Here is a 13,291-nt window from a genome sequence, read left to right as displayed (position 1 = left end):
TTAGTTGTAAATTAACAGAGTGGTCAGATATGCTCCATTGTTAAGAAAATATATGCCAAAGTATCAGTTAAATAAAAACTAACTTTTATCAGCCTTTTTCTTGATGATTTAATCACTACAGCCTGGTTGGGCTTTAGATATTGTTAAGGGGGGGAGAGAGAAAATGGTAGAGCTGTCAGAGCATTCAGGTATGAGCTTAGCACACCCAACTTCAAAGACCTGTAGTGAGTGTTTGACGCTGTTTTTTCTGCCCCATTAAGCACTCCACATCTTGTTATGGCATCAGTCCTGTGAGTTCTTGGTGACATTTTCATTCTGTGTGCTACACATTTTGACTGCCTGATCCCCTGCACCAAATATAAAGTCCACCAATCACTGAGGTCACACAACCCCCAAATGACGTCACTTGAACTTGTGTAATAACAATTCTCAGTGGCTGCCACTCTGTTGCATCAATTCTTTGCAGGTGCGCCTGCTTCCATTGTGCATGTGGCACATTGTGCATGTGGCACACTCCTCTACCCTCTTTCATGACGTTGCCCATTCCAGTGAAGTAAATGGGAAGATGTGTTGACACTGGGAGTTGTGTTCATTGGAGCCCAAAGGGCCCCTGGACTGCTGCTCATGTGATTTTGATAGCAATTGTCTTGGGTTACTGGTATAATAAAGCTTGACTTTTTTACTGTTAGATCTGGGTTCTCCTGCTGCCCAGTCTGCCTAGCGTGATGAGTTTTCACTCTAGCCAGGTGTGGAGTGTTTGACAGCAGCTCTCCCTTCGTAACCCATTATAGCGGTTCATTCCAAAGTGCCTGACATGACTCATGGGCGGTGGAGAACTGTGCAACAGAACACTTTAATGGACGCTCTGGGGGAAGGGTGTGGCTATGTTGAGCTAGAAGAAGTGCAATGGTTTTGTTGGTTCTCTGCTAGATAGACTCATGGTTTAACTTGCTATAATGCAGTTTTGTATATGTGTCCCCATATTGCAGCTTTTGTTAGTGCTTGTTCCTTTTTAAAGGATAAAAGCCACTTCTCCACGACCATATTAAAGACTTCTTCTTACAGAAAACTGAGAATTTTTAGGTTTGTGAGAGTGCTGAGAACACGATTGGGGATCAGAGCTTTACATTCATATGCTTCCAAACGGAACATGGATATAGGGGGTAAATATTGTCTTTGAGGACTGTTTTGCAGACCCATCAGCTGATCAGTCAGGAAATTGAAGGGATTAATCCTGTATATCTATTATTTGAAGTTGAAAGGGAGCATCAAAGTGCAGATAATTTAATTTCCTTCCAGAAACCCTTTTCATGTCACTGGATGATTCTCTGCCCCCATGTTACATTAATAAAATGGACAAAGGGTGAGAGCATATTCTTTTCAACATTAAATGGAAGCAAATGAGCTCCTTGATGAAGAGAAGAGACAAACAAGCACTTGTTATTTTTCAAGGGAAACCGACCAAAATCCATTTGCCGAAGAGATTATATTTGCATGTGTGGCCTGTTTTGAGTTCCTGAGATTCATATATTTGCATGCATCTCATTGAACTCATATTTCCTGCTTGGCTTTCTTTTTCTGTTCTACCCCCCATGCTCTCAATAAAACCATTTCTTTTCATCCGTACATGAGGGAGAATAATGACATTGCAACTTGGCTAACTTCGAATAGTGATCTAAGACTCTTGAGTACAAGCCCCATTCCCAAGTATGCTTACACACAGTTGCCCATCAGGACTTGATTCCCCCTACAGAGGAACATTCTGAGCAGGCTGCCACAAGAAGTCCAAAAGTATATGAGGCAGAAATTATAGGACTTGAGATATCAGAGTTGTTTCAGGAAAGACTGCCTTGGGGCAGGAAGTTCAATTAAAGGACCACTAGGTATCCTACCAATTCCATGCTCTTGGAGACAATGAGGGTATGTGTGATGTTCGAAACCTAGGCCTAGCTCACACAAACAGTGGTGGTAAAATGATTCCTAGACTGCATCCTAGACTCCTGGGGCTCTCATGCAATCCTTGGCATTACAGACACTTAACTGTAAGAGAAATCTTCTTGCAGCAGCTAATAGTCTAGCTTTACAGCAGGTGCTACTGAAGGATGCAAATCTGGCCAGAACATGATGCCAAGTGGTGTGTTTTGCATATTGTATACCTCCCAATGGATAGTTTGGATTCATGCAAAACCAAGATAAAGCATTAATTCTGTGAGCCTTGGAAACAATTGTTTGTTTGTTTATGTGTGCTTTTTTCTGGGGGGACACAGCATACCCCTAAACATTTTGTGAATCTAAGTTTGGCCTCATTGAGGGGCAGTATTTTAATATGAGCAGGAAAATGAGAGTCCCCCTAAACTTTTCTTTTAAGAAAAAAAGCACTGCACACAAAGAAAGAGAGAGAGAGAGAGAGAGATGTGGATGCATTTTATAGTCTTATATATCTGCATGCAATCCAAAGGGGGTTGAGAAAAGCTTGTTCTTCTCAGCTTTTTCAAGATCACCAGCTCCCATTTGACTTAGCAATGTACCGTTTTACCTTTGCTCTTCCTGTGTGATCTTTGATTCTTAGAAGGGATTTCTGCAATGATTTGTGTTCCGTAAATGGCCTTGTTTCAGTCACCTCCATGATCCTAAAAGTGTTTTTAAAAATCCATTCAGGCTCCAGTTAAAATCTTGAAGCAGCTAATAAGGAAAGAGGAAATAAAATCCACAGGCAGCCAAGGCACTCCTACCTGAACTCATATATTTCTCCTGGTATTGGTATGTCAAAGTTTGTTTTTGCTGGGTAAATATTATCTTTGAGGGCTGCTTTGCAGGCCCATCGGGTGACCAGTTGGGGAGGAGGTAAAGGGCATTAAACAATGCTGCTTAGAACTCTCAGTGATCCTGTCAAGTGGCTCCGGTGTTGTGTCCTTTCTCATGGCCCTGTGATAAAGCCTTGTGCTCCTTGATAGGTGCTGCTGTGGCCAAGGCCAGCTTTGCCTTGGCTTGCAGCCCTGAACGGCTGCTTTTCAAAACAAACAGCATCCTACCGTGACATTTCCAACAGGCTGGGGTGGCTTTTTGTTTCCTCTGTTTCTGTGCAGTTGAAAACAAGCATATGGCAACAGGCAATTACAGGACACTGAAAAGGGGAGGGGCTGCTTGTAATCGTTGAGCCGCACTGCTGCAAGAATATGTGCAACTTTATCATTATCAAATGCAAAATGAATAAGTTCCTAAAGCAAGCATAATTGGTACTCCTCCCCTCCCCCTGCTTCCTTGTCCCTCTGGTCTTGCCTACTTATCCATAATAAATGGCCATCACCAATGCCAGTCTGAGGGGTGCAGCAATTTGTTCAGCCGAAGTGAAAGTTGAGATTTAACTATTGTTCTAATCCCTCCATTCCTAGGCTATCTGACCTGACTAGAATAAAGCAACAAGGAACAACAAGTAATAGTTCTCCAGGATGCTGTCATTTATCTTCAAAGAACAGCTGCCTACGTGAAACAATTCACTCCTTTCCTTTTATCCCTGAGATTATTCTTGCTTGAATCCTTGTACCTGCTGCTGCTATTAGTATAGCTGTCACCAATGTGTTACGCGGATTGGTATGCAGGTCTTCTAGTCATGTTATGATTAGTTGGTGGCTCCACATTGCCCTCAGCAATAGGCATGCCACAGGTTCAAAAACCCTTGAGCTTGTTCTCACTGCCAGTTGCACTGCAGTTTCCCGCAGACTGCTGTTTGCTCTGATTCAGTGGTAAAGGATGGGTTTCCCAGAGAAAGCTCTGGGACAAAAAAACCAACCACCCTTCTTCAGACATGGAGCTTTATTATTTTTTTTTTTTTTTATAATCATATTTATTAAAATTTCCAATAATAACAGAATAGGAAAATAAGAAAGATAAAGGAAAGAAAGAAAAAGAGAAACCAACTTAGACCCTTCTTTTCATAACCTTCTTTCTGGGACCTCCTCCTTCCCCTCCCGATTGTATTCCCCTTTATCTAAGTTGGTTCCACAAGTTCTCATCCCCAATTAAACCTAATATATTATACTCATAAACCAATTTAAATTTACACCATCTTAGCATCACTCCTCGTCTTATAATAGAACAAAATTTTCCCCAAGATCCGCTCTCATTTCTTCCACGAGTTCCCCCTTTCTAAAAAAAAGAAAAAACAGAAACGTAAAATATCAAAGTTATAAAGAATATAAGATAGAAAGTATAGAGAAATTCAAAAAGTTGGTTACAAAGCCTTTGGATTCTAAGGTTCCCCCTCCCTTCCCCGGTTTTGATTCCCCATGTCCATTTGTCTGTATGTTGTCGGCCTGGAGATCTTAAGTCCACAGCCAAATTTATCTCAGTCCATCATGCTGTTTTCTTCGGATTTGATTGTCTTAATGATGTTTAACGTCGAAAATCCAATCTAATAGAGGCCTTTAATTTTCTTTAATCTTTTGTTGCTCCTCCCATTATTCTTTCCGTGTCGTATTCAGTCATCTACTCTTTTATTTCTTGGTTTCTCAGGTTTCTGTCTTGTTCAGCTGTCAAAACATTCTTGTTCCAAAATTTAACGTCTCTACAGAGGTTTGTTATTCAGGGACACAGACTTACGTCCAGTTCCTTTCTTGCTTCAATAGGAGATTCTATTGTGTTATAGTCACCTCTGTAGACAAAATAATATTTCAGTTCTGCAGCTTTCCCAGGAAATAAGACCTTTACACATCCCAGAGTAGTTTTCCACATACGACACTTGTAATGTCCCGAATCCCCTCTAGAGGGATTACAATAACTTTGTATCCTCTAATCCAAAAGTCAATTTGTTGTTTCTTTTTCCCGACAGTTTATATCCATATTTATATCAAATTGTAACAAAATTAACCAGCAAAGAACTTGTAGCAAAGTCCTCTTTATAATTTCCAGTTTTGACAGCTCCTTTGACAGCTGTCAAAATCTCCATCTCTCTTCGCCAGGCTGTCCGAATCGCCCCGGTTCCCAGGGGGGGGGGTTGCTTTTTCCTCACCCTCGACTCCTCTCCTCCAGCACAGTTCTTGTAATTCACATCGTGGAGTTGGTAATTTTTATCATCAATAAGCTTCTGAATAGATCTTGGTTTCTCAGTCCTTGTTTTAGCATGTTTACAATCAGGGAGGGGACTGACTTCCTTTTTTGGATCCCCTCCCGCTCGTGCCAAATCCGGAAAAAATTTTCTTTTTTCCTCCTTTTAAACCCGGTTGCCCAATTACTCACGGGTTGTTGATCAATTGTCCGAATTTCCTTTGGAAGAAGCCAGCGCTCTCCGCCGAATGGCATGCGGCTGCGCCCGGCAGGGGAAGCGGAGGACTCAAAGCACCACGCTACTCCCCGGCGCCCGATCCGTAGCCTTTAAAAAGGCTCTTTCACAAGCCGGGAGAGCGATAACGGTGCCAGCCGAGTCACCATGTCCACGGGATCCGTTCCCGTGGTTTCTAAGGGTCCCCGCGTCGCCGGCGCGGTAGGACCCAGCCCCTGCCGAGCAGACTCCCTCCGGAGCTCGGAGGGAGTCCGCCATTCGGCGATGGCGCCAACCCGGAAGTCCCAGACATGGAGCTTTAAAGCACAGGACCTGTGCCTTGAAAGCATAGCATGAAAGGAAGTCTGGATGAGGCCATAGTGCTGCAGGGTTTTTGGATTCCCATATCTGTTGATATTTTTAAAAAGCAACAAGGAACGGTGTGCAGAGATGGTTGACTAGCAGATACAGGCTTCTCTTGCCCAATCTGTACACCACATTTCGCCTTAGACCACATGCTATACTTGGCATATGTATATATCCCAAGCTGTTTTGTCTGCATGGCGTGTTAAAAAGTGTCAGGCAGAAATGCTTACAGGCTCTGCATTTGTTTTGATGAGTTGGAGAGCCAGGAAAGTATGAAGATATTCCAGAGATCCTGAGGGAGATTTCAACAGCACACGGAGGGCTCTGGGCCACAGTCTCACTTCCCACTTCCCACCAGTGGGAAAGCAAGTACATTGGGTTATGATGTGCTAAGCGTGCAGACTTGGGAGTGAGGTCAGTGGTAATCTATAACATATGTGCTTGAGAACGAAGAAAACAGCTCTCAAGAAGGATAGACTCCTTCCAGAAACAGAGTGCTCTAGTTTCTAATGTTAAAACGTTAATCCTCTGAGGTGGGGAAGGGGCATTGGAAAAGCAGGCCTCACCTGGGCACCCCGGCTTGTGTTTTGTTATTGAATTATGTTAAAAGGTTAATCTTTTCAGAAGCCTTATAATCCCCTGAAAGGGTGAGGCTAATACAGCAATAAGCACAGCTTGAGAGAGGGGGGGTGTTGTTTGGAAACCCTCCCTCCTGCTTTTAATTTCCACAAACTATTCATGACCTTTTGAAATCCATCTTAACAGGAGGTTATGAATAGCAAACAAAAAGTTCCCCTAAGCAGTGGTCCGCTCCCCCCCCTTTACTCCTTTTCACCTACACACAGAAACAAAGGCCAGAAAACTGTCCATTCCGAAAATGGCTTTGAAATACAAATTTGACGTGATCAGGGAACATCCGCCTCCATGGGCCTTAGTTTTAATCTTCCCTCACAGCTCCTCCAGCCTCATGTGACTCATGGTGGATGTTGTGGATTTTTCATGGGGTCTTTTGACAGGGAAGCTCTCTGGAAGCAGATGTGATTAATTATGGTGCTGATAAGCATATAGAGTGCCTAGTACAGAACATCTCCCCCTTTTTCCAGTGTCGGATTAGGAGTCTCTGTAGAGGCAGTAAACACACCATGCATGTTGCAATTCTTTGTTACTGGGCACCAATCCTTGGATGTTTCTTAATTCTGTGGCTACTAAACTCTCAGTTTAGATCGCTTGCCTATGATTATCCTTAGAAATAGATCTAGAAATGTTAAAAAATGTTTACCCCACCGTTTTGTTAGGCTGCAGTACACAAGGTAGCTTATCAACATATAGGTATGTTGATTTAGCATCTCTTCAAGAGGCTGCTCTAAACACTGGGTGCTAGAACTGAAAAGGCCTTCTCTCAGGTTCACATCTACTTTATTTTAGATGGCAGAGGGATCCTAAAAGAGGACCTCAGCTGTTGATAAAGGTGCTGAACAGATTCATCGTCATGAAGCAGCCACAAGGGAAGGGAACGGCTTGTACTCAATAAAAGAATGAGCTGTGAGCTTGGATGTTTGATCCTCAGTTCAAACCTCACCACATGAACTCACTGGATGGCCTTGCACAAGTCACTATTCCTCCAGCGTCAGTCCTTATCTCTGTTACATGAAGCCAAGAATATTGGCCTGGCTTTCAAGGGGCGTTGCATGAACGTTCTGCTGGACTTCAGCAAATGTGCTTATTCTTGGTACTTTAATGTGTGCCAGGGCTCAACCTTGAGACATACCAAGTAAGCATAGATGAAGGTAAGAAAGCACAGTTTCTTTTCACTCACTACTGAGGAACTACAAAGTCTCTGCACACTAGGGATTAGGTCAGAGAATGCTGTAACCAGATCATCTTGAGCCCTGGTTTTTCCCACTCTTTTAAAAGTTATTTAAAACTGCAATTTTCTGGTGAGGGAGCAGGTTGTGTGAGTTCTTTGACATAATACCAGTGCGTGGAAGGTCTCATTTTGGCTCACCCTGGTATGTTTCTACATTTGTTTCTACAATGTCTGTGTCTGTTCAAGCTGCCAAGTAATAGGAATGAAGTGGCTCTATCTTTCTCAGTTAATAATGATCTCTACAGTCACTCCTCTCGATAAGATATTATTCCAACTGTTGCACAATAAACTGAGCAAACAATCTCCTTGATATCTTTTAAAAACTCCCCAAGTATATGCTGACTTTCCTGCCTTTGGGTTAGGTCAGATAGTTTGGCCTTCCAGAGGTTTGTGAACTGCAACTCCCATAATCCCTGCCCATTGTCCATGCTTGCTTGGCCTGATGGGAGTTGTAGTTCAGCAACATCCAAAGGTCCTCTGGGTTAAGTCCTCTCCAGGTGCAGGTGTCTGTGTGAACTGGCCACCAGCTTTAATTATATCCATTTGTTCAGAATCAGAGCACCCCAAGCTTTGTTGTCATAACCTGGAGGAAGTCTTGTTTTTCCTGCGAGCTCCAGAATTCTGGTTGCTACTGCCAAAAGAAAAGTGTTACTTTCTTTAAAATTCTGACAGAACACCACTGCATGAATTTGGTCCAGAAGTATGTCGATAAATCTGGCATTCTTTCTTGCTTTCCCTTATTCCTCAAACTTCTCCCTGGAACAACTATGAAGTAAAACTTCTCTTCCCTTGCTCTTTCCCCGCTACTTCAAAGGCCCTTAAAAAGTTCACCAGGTTTGCTGATGATTGTACCAAATGATTTAGGTTATTAAAAACAAAAGGGGGGAGCCAAGAGCTCCAAAAGCAGTGGGGTGATTATTATTATTTTGGTCACATTGATAAATAAGGACTATTTTAATTCTGTCTGGAGATGATATTTCTGGTTTGTTCCACTGACTGATCACCAGACCCGGCAAGCTATAGACCAATCAGCCTTCTGCCCATACCCAGCAAACTATATGCCAAACATCTTTATATTAAGCTAACCAGCTGGCTGGAAACTGAAGCTATTTTAGCGGAAGAGCAGGCGGGTTTTAGGCAAGGCAGATCCACCATAGACCATTGCTTCACCCTAGCCTACCTAATTGACAAATATGCCAAAAAATCCCGTGGGGTGCTATACGCAGCCTTTATCGATCTAAAGGCTGCCTTCAATTCAATTCCACGTGCAAGACTCTGGGATAAATTGAGCGCATCAAGTATAGACAAAAGACTATTATTTTTGATTAGCTGTTTATATAAAGACACGGTGCTGTATGTAAGAACTTCGTTAAATGGCCATCTTATAGGACCAGTTCCTGTCAGCAAGGGGGTCAAGCAAGGTTGCATCCTGGCCCCAGTTCTTTTCAACTTCTACATCAATGATATGGTTAACTGCTTGTCATCTCCGGACTTCCATGCCCCCAAACTGGCTGACAAATCAATATCCGTGCTTTTGTATGCTGATGATGCGATACTTCTATCTCGAACAAGAATAGGCTTAAATAGGCTCATAGGTGAATTTTCAGCATACTGTAGGAGAGAGCAACTGGTAATAAACCATCAGAAAACCAAAATCATGGTTTTTGGAAGGAAATGCAGACAGTATAGCTGGAGGATGGACAACCAGACAATCGAACAGGTTAAAGCCTTTAAATATCTGGGTATCGTCTTCCAGTCGACCGGGTCCTGGGATGTTCATCAAAAATATGCCAAAGAAAAAGCAGCTCAAAGCATTAAGATGCTGTCGCGCTTCTTTTACACGAAGGGGGGCAGATATATCCCAGCAGCCTTTGAAGTCTTTCAGGCAAAACCTCTGGCGCAGTTACTGTATGGGGCACAAATATGGACGGGGAACCACTGCTCAAGTCTTGAAATTGCTCAGTCTAAATTCCTAAGGCAGATATTCGGTGTCCCCTCCTGTGTCCCAAACGCAGCTTTACGACTCGAGGCCTGCCTCCCATCTGTAGAAACTCAGACCTGGCAAAGAACACTCAACTATTGGCTTCGCCTTAATCTAAATCCACCCGGCCTACTGTCTCTAGTAATGCAAGACCCTCATAAAAGCATGTGGTTTAAAACTGTGCATCAAAAACTCCTTACATGCGGTCTGCATTCGCAATCCTTACTATCAATGGGCCTTAGTAAAGCAAAGAGCCTAATAGGCCAGCGCCTGAAAGACATTGAACGGCAAAACAACCTGACTATTCTAAAGAAAATGTGTCCATGGTATACTTACTCTCCCCCTGCCCACTTTGACTTCCCAGCTTCATATTTGTCTAAATTAACCATCCCAAAATACAGACGCGCCTTTACATTGGCTAGATGGGATGTTCTTCCCTCTGCCGTACTCGAAGGTCGTTACCAAAAGACTCCACTTGAAAAACGACTCTGCCCATGCAGAGATGGTAACACGGAAACAGTGTCCCACGTCCTTCTATCCTGCCCCCTTTATAAAGACCTAAGGAATGAGATTATTACTCCACTCATTCTCCCCAACCCCGGCCATCCACAAGACATTATACTGTTCTTTCTCTTATCTGATACGGACAGTCAGACAACAGAGAAGGTCGCAAGGTACATCGAGAGAGCTGTGAAATTAAGGGCCACCATCTGAGTGACAGACGTGTTCACCTGACGGACCTCCTTTTGTTTGTTTTTATCCCCTCTTTATGTTTATTTTATTTTATTTCTAATTCTTGTATAGCTGTGGCCTGTTGGCTTTGCTAATAAAGTTCTGATTCTTCTTTCTGGTTTGTTCCACTGACTGATCACCAGTAAACATTGTTGTGGGTAGTATGAGCACAGTCTGTTACCTTCTGTACTAATCCTCTTCTGCTGAGCATACACCACTAAAACTTCACACAGATCTTTCCTGTTTTCTTTAAAAGGGATATTAAAAATAAACTTAATGGGCTAGAAGCAGAAACAACAGGCTTGAGTATTACACCTGCCTGTAGCACCTCTGGGCAATTTTGTATAGCCTTCGACTTTCCTATCCCCCCACCCTTTTTTAAAATAAAAACATCTTAATAAAAATACTGGTGGCAGTTCTATATAAAGTCTTGGCAAAAACTTCCTTCTAGCTGGCCTCCTTGAACTTTGACTGCATATGATTTATGATCTGATATTCTAAGCCACATGGAGATAAAAAAATACACAGAGGCTTTGATAGTTTTGAGGGTTGTCTTCACACACGCTTCATGCACAGTGGCTCCCAGACTTTGGAACTCCCTCGCTAGAGAAGTCAGACTGGCTCCCTTCTTGCTGTCTTTCTGCCAGCAGGTAAAGACTTTCTTGTTCCAACAGGCTTTTGGGAATTGACTGATTTTAATGAAAAGGCTGCTGCCATGCTGTTTTTATTGCGATTATTGCAGTGTTTTAAACAGTTTTTTAAAAAATATGCATTTAGTTTTAATTCATTAAATATTTAATTGTATTTTAATGATGGATTTTTCTATGTTTTTAGCAGTTCTTGTTTTTATCTGTAAGCCACCTTGAGTCCCATCTAAGAAAAAAAGCAGGTAATGAATGACTGAATGAATGAATGATGCATTTTATTTCTACGCAAGATGGAAACCCCAACCCTGTGTGTCTTTATGCCCATGGAAGCCTAATCAAGAAAAAGCTGCTTTCCTAGAAGATTACTTAATTGCTCCCAGTCTTCCCAATGTAATTGACATTCCTGTTCTAATAGGAATTACTTTTGGCTATATGGATCAGGAAAGTTTCCAGACTGCACAATTATTTGGGTAACCAGTAAACTGGGGCTGCCTCTGGGCTTCGTTTGGAAGTTGCAGCTCATGCAGAATGCAGCAGGTAGGGTGCTGAGCAGAGTCCCTGGCTGCACACGCATTACTCCTCCATTTTAAAAATTGCAGTGGCTGTTCATTGGCAACCAAGCCGTGTTCAAGGTTCTTAATATTGCCATTTAAAACCTTAAACAACTTGGGACCACTAGCAGATCACTTTCCTCAGTTCAGACTCAGTGGACCCTGAGAATCATTGTAGGAGGCCTTGCTGACTATGCTGTGGCCTTCCCTTGTGTCATTTGGGAGGCATCAACAATGGCGTTTTCAGGTGCTTTTAAAAAATGTATTTGTTTTCCCTGGTTGCACTGCTTAGCATTATGATTTCGTATATATCACCTAGATTTTATTGGTGATCTGACAATTATATTCTTTCTTGTTAACTGTTTGGAGATTTAGTTTCTTTTTAGGTTAAGCGGTTGTATAAATAAAAGTTAGAACTGTTGGCAGCAATGCTTAACACCTTACCCTTTTTTGTCTTTGTGCAGGATTTGTGGACATGCTGTTAATCTACATTTAGGCAGAGGAGCCTGCAAAACAGATGTGCCACAGAATGTGTGTGTAAGTAGCTCATTCCCTAGAGCGATCAGAAAGCAGTGCATTCCTACAGTTTGGGATAAGCATACAAAATATCCTGTGGAGGGGGCATTATCTATAGTGAATAAACAATGGGATAACTATTCTAGTATGAGTACATGCCGGCCACATGACCTGAAAAGCCTGAAGTGAGATGAGCACCGCACCCGATAGTCACCTTTGACTAGACTTAGCGTCTAGGGGTCCTTTACCTTTACCTTTATGTATAAGGGATAACTGGGAAATAATTTATTTGCATCCCTCCCCTAATTGACTTGCACACAGTGCAATCCTTTGCATGTCTGCTCAGAAGTACATTCCAGCTAAATATGTGTAGGATAATAATAATAATTTATTATTTATACCCCGCCCATCTGGCTGGGCCTCCCCAGCCACTCTGGGCGGCTTCCATAAAAACAAAAAATACAGTAAAATATCACAGCCTTAGAGTGTGTTGCTATGTTGGGGCATCCTAAGAAGTGGTCCAAAGAGCATACCTATGCATGCATACAAAAGTGCCGCTTAAGTTGTCTTCATTTCCTTTCAAACAGTTATATGGATTTTGGTTTGGTGAGGCTGCTGAGAATTTTTTTGAACATGCTAAACTACCCTTGTAGGATTACAATTACCTAAGGAAAGGAAACAGTTGTTAAAATTGTTTTAAGGATGTGGCATTGTTAGGACGTGAAACTCTTGTGGCCTAAGTGCTTCATGGAAATAAATAATAAGCGGCTTTTAACTGGCCATATCAGGACCACTGAAATTCATGTACCAAAGTTAGTCTTTGTCATTCATTTCAATGGCTCTGCTCTCAGTAGAAGTTACCGTAATTGAATGCAACCCTTGGTAGCAACTTCAGGAATTTCACTTGTGTTTCTCTGAATCTGAACCAGTGGTGCCTTGAACACTAATAATAATAATAATTTATTGCTTATACCCAGCCCATCTGGCTGGGCCTCCCCAGCCACTCTGGGCAGCTCCCAACAGAATCTTAAAAACATTATAAAACATCAAACATTAACAACTTCCCTAAACAAAAGACCAGCTAATCTAAAAGTCCAAAAATGTGTGCTTATTTCAGGGGGTGACTAATCATTTTTGGCCTGGGAACTGCATGAAAGCAACGGGTGCAGCCACCAGCACATTATTGAGCACATGCAGCGGGAGCCAATCAACCCCTCCTTTCTCACCAAGTGACAAATCTGATGACCCAGGAGGGGACCAGTCTGCATCCCTGTCAGGGTTCTGGGCTGGACAGGGAGGATTCAACCTTTGTGCTCATCCCAACATGGCTGCCTACTTTATATTCCTTTGTATCACCATTGCCAATTGGGAGGG

At 42.5% G+C, this 13,291-nt stretch overlaps 1 protein-coding gene across 7 annotated transcripts in view; it reads left to right on the top strand.

Moving 5' to 3' along the window:
* Window positions 1-13,291, top strand: part of CRACR2B (calcium release activated channel regulator 2B) — a 46,763-nt gene that overhangs the window by 3,881 nt on the left and 29,591 nt on the right. For 4 of the 7 annotated variants that reach the window (XM_082230397.1, XM_082230395.1, XM_082230394.1 and 1 more), the window contains one exon: window positions 11,866-11,938. The exons of 1 other annotated variant lie outside the window; for it this stretch is intronic. The gene's annotated coding sequence lies outside the window, so the exon portion shown is untranslated. Of the gene's footprint in view, window positions 1-10,333; window positions 10,854-11,037; window positions 11,093-11,865; window positions 11,939-13,291 lie in introns of those variants that run through there. 2 more of the 7 variants (XM_082230393.1, XM_082230398.1) reach the window with 2 other exon arrangements.

Source organism: Podarcis vaucheri (genome assembly GCF_965113315.1).
Source record: "Podarcis vaucheri genome assembly, chromosome: 1".
In the NCBI taxonomy this organism is placed as follows: Eukaryota; Metazoa; Chordata; class Lepidosauria; order Squamata; family Lacertidae; genus Podarcis; species Podarcis vaucheri.
Note: the sequence above shows the minus strand (reverse complement) of the source record. Positions and strands in the feature narration are given on the sequence as shown.